Genomic DNA, 6,154 nt, shown 5'->3' on the forward strand with positions numbered 1-6,154 from the left:
TTGATAAGCTGTGCGATTACTCTGTGCTGTTTGCTTCCATGTCTCAGGACTTTGATAGTGCGTGTGACAGCAAAACAAAACCGATGATGTACCGTTACAGTCGCGCGATGCATCAGATGGACTAGAGGGTGTTAATGATGTGGACACTAGTTTGTAAAGGTGTCTGAGTCTTTTTTCCCGTCTCAGCTACGGCGGGACAGGTTTTTGGCTCAGCAGCCTAGGCTAGGGTAACAGAGAGAGATCATTTTGAGCTCCGAGTACGGAAATTGTAGTTGACCCAAATTTGGGATTAAAATGCTGGACTTTATTTTGGCTTTGGTGCACGGCCTCTGAGTGTTCTCTTTCTGTGTGAGACCCTGTGGGTCTCAAAGGGTGGATTATATTGAGAAATATACCTGACATAATCATTATATATACCTGAAATATAATCACTATATACTAGCTATTTACTATGTAATCACTTCTAGGTACTGAATATTACTATGTATTATTTTACTAGACACATTTTGCTATGTATTGATTAAACTGGATACTTTGTACTCTCTTAGCTGCATACTGTGGCAATTACAGAGCACCTGTTTAGCTAGCAGCACTAATTAGCTGAAATGTACTCCATGTATTATACTCAGCCTTTGCTTAATAAGAGATAAAAGTGGCGGACAGGATGGTACGAGCAGGAATTGTAATGTGATGGAAGTTGTCTGAAAAAATAACCTTGGCCAGGAATGGGGCCCCAATGTGAACTGGAAAGAAATAATGGTGGTGCACCGAGAGCTAGGCAAGACCGATTGATTAGTTAATGATTAGTCAGGAGAAAGAGTACAGGAAACTGATACAGGACTTTGTGATATGGTGCAACTCAAACTACCTGCGTCTCAATATCACCAAGACAAAGGAGATGGTGGTGGACTTTAGGAGACCTAGGCCTCATATGGAGCCAGTGATCATTAATGGAGAATGTGTGGAGCAGGTTAAGACATACAAGTATCTGGGAGTGCAGTTAGACGAGAAGCTAGACTGGACTGCCAACACAGATGCCCTGTGCAGGAAAGCACAGAGTCGACTGTACTTCCTCAGAAGGCTGGCGTCATTCAATGTTTGTAGTGAGATGCTGAAGATGTTCTATTGGTCAGTCGTGGAGAGCGCCCTCTTCTTTGTGGTGGCGTGCTGGGGAGGCAGCATTAAGAAGAGGGATGCCTCACGTCTTAATAGGCTGGTAAGGAAGGCGGACTCTGTCGTGGGCACAGAACTGGAGAGTATGACATCGGTGGCAGAGCGGAGGGCGCTGAGTAGGCTACGGTCAATCATGGAAAACCCTGAACATCCTCTGCACAGCACCATCCAGAGACAGAGAAGCAGCTTCAGCGGCAGGATGCTGTCAATGAAATGCTCCTCAGACAGGATGAAGAGATCATTACTCCCCAACGCCATTCGGCTCTACAATTCAACCACCAGGGGCAAGACATGTTCAAGTGCCGGGGTTAGGACTGAGCTTAAGTTACCACTCAATGCACTTTAGTAAACTACTTAAGAACTTTTTAAAAGCTATTTATTAATGCTTTTTGGGAGGGTGATTTTAGATGCATATCATATTTATATTGAGTTAAATACTGCATGTAATTAGTTTTGCTACAATAAGTGTATGGGGCACTGGAAAAATGTTGAATTTCCCCTTGGGGATGAATAAAGTATCTATCTATCTATCTATATCTATCTATCTATCTATCTATCTATCTATGTATAGATGGTGTGCAATTAAAAATTGATTGGGTATGCTGATGAAACGGGAATGTAACTGAGATAAGAAATTACTATAAAGAATGCTGTACACCGGAGCTCGGCGGGCTTTCGGTGACAAGTTCATTGATTGCCTCAGCCTTTGTTTGCAAATAAAGGTTTAAACTTCTCGAAGAATTGTCTGCGTCTCCTGGTCATTTCAAGTAACCACGACATGATCAGAAAAATAACTGAAAAAAAATTACCCAAACTTCTGGACTTGACATTCAATGATCCAGCATTTGGTACCTCTCTCCTGGACTAATTAAAGGGTGGGATGTCAAATAATCCAATTTAAAATAAAAATTAAATTGGACTTTCTTGAGACATCCAGCACTTGCATATCAAAGCATGCAAATTGTTGCGCAATGTTTTTTATAATAATGTTTCTGCAATTTACGTTGGAAAACCTGCCCATTCAATCTGCATGATTTGATTCTGGGGTCTTCGTTCATTTAAGCGGATAGCAAAAGAGAATGGTTTCAAGTAATTTTCATTCTCTAAGTGAGTACATATATATCCTCAGTCATCACTTTATTAGGGACCTCCTGTTTCTAATAAAGTGGCACTAAATGTATGCCCAATCACAAACAAGAGTATTTTCCATACATGCTGCCTGGCCTGCTGAATTCTTCCAGCATTTTGTGTGTGTTGACTGAATGCATGTTCACGGTCTTCTACTGCTGTAGCCCATTCCCTTCAAATCTGATGTATTGTGCATTCAGAAATGCTCTTTTGCACACTGACGATGTAATGAATGCCTGCTTGAACTGTTGTCAGCTTGAAACAATTTCGTCAGTCTCCTCTGACCCCTCTCATTAACCAGGCATTTTCACCCACAGAACTGCCACTCACTGGATGCTTTATATTATCTGCACATTCTCTGTAAACTCTACAGACTGTTGTGTCCGGAAATCCCAGGAGATCAGCAGTTTCTGCTATACTCAAACCACCCCATCTGGCATCAACAATCATTCCATGGTCAAAGTCACTCAGATCACATTTCTTCCCTATTCCGATGTTTGGTCTGAACAACAGCTGAGCCCTTGACCTTGTCTGATTGCAAAACGAAGCAAATGAGCCAAATGCTGACCACTTTTCACTCGGAGGGTTGTGAATTTTTGGAGCTCTTTTCTGTTATTCCTTTTGAATCTACTCTAGAATTTTTCAACTTCTAATAACCTTTCATCTCGTTGCTTATCAAGAACTTATTTAAATTTACCCTACAATTATTCAAAGCTCGTGACTCTAAGAAAAACAAAAATCTCTTCCCTAAATGGGCAGTCATCCTATTACTTTGAAACATTGACGCCCAAGTTCTTGATTCTCTACGAGAGGAAAAACGTTTTCACAAATGTCCTACCATTCTCATATGTTGCAATTAAGTAAGCCCCATACCATTCTGGATATTGATTACAAGGCTACTTTCTATCATCTTTCCTCATATGAAAACAAGACAAAAGTCAGCTTTCTTTAAACTGCTTCCAATGTATTAATGTTGTTCCTTAAATAAAAAGGTCAGTTCTGTACACAGTGCTCCAGGTGAGGTCTTGCTGATGACTTATATATTACCTGTGTTTTTTGGTATTTATTTCCACATGCAATAAACAATAACTTTCTATTAGATATTCTTAATTTTATCTAGACTCTTATTTGCTTGCTGTACTTGCTTGGGTACTCACCTTTTGCAAATTCTTTACTCTGTCCAGAACTGATTCTGTGACACATAATTATGAAAGATGTGACCCACTAAATATCATGTTTTCCTTAATTGCGCATACAGTAACAAAAAATACACTCTTTTGCTTTAATAATGTGATCTAATTGACTTAAATGGGGTTCATTCCCAATAGGCAGGATCCAGTTAGATAATCACTGTGTATTCATTTTTGGGATATGACAGACACCAGCAAGACCAGCTCTTGCCCAGCTCTGGACACCCTTGAGTACATCATGGCGAGCAGCCTTCTTGAACCACCACAGTCCACTGGAGAAGATCCTCTGATAGTTCTGTTGGATCCTCTCCATCATTGAGCACATCTACAAGATTGCGCTGTTGCAGGATACTAGCATCCATCATTAAGGACCTCCACTACCCAGGTCATGTACACCTCACCACAGCATCAGGAAGAAGGTACTCACACCACCAGATTCAGGAACAGTTATTACCCCTCAATCATCAGGTTCTTGAACAAGTGGGAAGAAATTCACTTGCCCCCATCACTGAACTGTTCTCACAACCTGGATGCTGCGTGTGTACAATGCTCCCATGGTCGCCATCTTCTGGATAGGTCTTGAAACCATATATTTCACTTGTGTGTCTTCTACAGTGGTTTTCAACTTGAATGTGATTGTTGGAGCCTGCGATTTGCAGTTTGGAGATTGTTTGGGTGTTTCATCACTCTGCGGTCTCCGAGAGGATTCTGGGAGACAGAGGCAGCACGCGTGAACCCTGTGGTGAGAAGGCTGCGGGATGGGGCATAAACTGATGTTTGACTCCATTTTGCCAATTAAAGCTTCTACTGTTTGCCAATTAAAGTGAAGAGTGAGTTTGAAACATTGAAGGGAGGGTGAATGCCAGCTGCCTACCTTTTGATTGTGGCGGAGTTGCTCTGCTACTGGAGGTGGGATGAACACTGAAGGGATTGCTTTGCTGCTGGAGGGGGGGAGGCTGCTTTTTTGATCGCTGGTGGGATCACTCTGCCGCTGGAGAGGGAGAGACTGCTCCTGTGCCTGATGAATGATAGCCAGGTTTTTGCGTTTTGAATATGGGCCTTTTTCCATCATACAGCTTTTTATATTCTGTTCTTTGCCTGGTCCTTATCATTTTTTTTGTGTGGGGCGACAGGGATTTGGGGGGAGGGTCGATGATTGTGCTGGCGTTCTTTTCTTTCTAGATGGATTCGTGCCCATCTAGAGAAGAAGAATTTCAGAGTTGTATACTTTGATAATAAATGAACCTTTGGACACACTTTCAAGTAACATTTATCTCATGTTGTTGACATTTATTGCTTACAAATTATTTCATTTCTCTTTTGTGTTTGCATAGTTTGCTGTCTTTTGCACAATGGTTGTCTGTTTATCCTTTTGGGTGCAGTCTTACGTTGATTCTTAGAACTTAGAAATTTTCGGCACATTACAATGCCCTTCGGCCCACAATGTAGTGCTGACCATGTAACTGCCTAGAATTTCCCTAGCACATAGCCCTCTATTTTTCTAATCTCCATGTAGCTATCTAAGGGGCTATTAAAAGACCCTATTGTATCCACTTCCACCACCATTCCATAACTCATCCGGTCCCAGTGACTTTTCTAACAATGCTTTTTAAAAGCTCCAGCTAATGTCCATATGCTCAAGTTTTCAACTGGCTATAAATCATCAACTGGCTCAACTGTATGCTTTCTTGCTTAGCTTTTTCCAGTCCTGAGCTTTTCTTTTCAAGTTCTATCTGAAACTTATCCACTCGGGCTGTGATCTTCTGCTCCACCTCCTCCAACAGCTTTTCTAAGCGCTCATTCAAGTTCAGTTTCTCGAAGGGTTGGATCTTTAACCGAGCCAGCCCTTTCTCATAAACGGCATCTACTGCAGCTGCAGCTAGAGCTGCCGGAGGAGTAGAAGGAGTCACTGCCTTTCTCATCAATATTTCGTTTACTGAGCCTTCGAATTCAGGCAAATCACAGGTGGAACCACGTGATAATTCCTCCCCGCACTCTAAATTATATAAATATTGTGGCGACCCACTTCCTAGCGTATTCGAACCGGCTCACAAATAGCCAGCGTGCCGGCACAAAGGCCAGTCCCAAGAGGGTGCCGGGTCTGCTTCACCAACAAAGGGAAAAAGCCTGCGGGGGTTTGTGAGTACGTGTCCCTTACAGCATCCGCGCCCGGGGAGGGCGGGATGAGGGAGGCTTTAAAGCAAGGTTGTGAAGTTTGAATAAAATCATCTTTAATTGCAGTTTACCGACTCCATGTCGTTATTTTAGCGCTGCGTGTAGCACACCGCTACAATTGGTGACCCCGACGGTCCAAACGACTCTTGGACCGGAGATGACCGACGCCGCATCTGTTCATGCAGTTTCGTTGAAACTGCCAAGCTTCTGGACGCTGCGACCTCACCTCTGGTTCCAGCAAGCAGAAGCCCAATTCCACGTTCGGCAGATAACCTCAGAGGACACACGTTACTACCACGTGGTGAGCTCCCTCGACCAGGACACTGCGGCCCAGGTTGAAGAGTTCGTACAGTCTCCCCCAGTGGACGGCAAGTACACGGAATTCAAAGCCCTGCTCCTCAGGACTTTCGGACTCACACTGCGTGAGCGGGCTGCCCTTTTACTGCACCTGGAAGGCTTGGGAGACTGACCTCCATCGGCTTTAATGA

This window comes from Hypanus sabinus, chromosome 1 (assembly GCF_030144855.1).
Source record: "Hypanus sabinus isolate sHypSab1 chromosome 1, sHypSab1.hap1, whole genome shotgun sequence".
NCBI classification, from domain to species: Eukaryota; Metazoa; Chordata; class Chondrichthyes; order Myliobatiformes; family Dasyatidae; genus Hypanus; species Hypanus sabinus.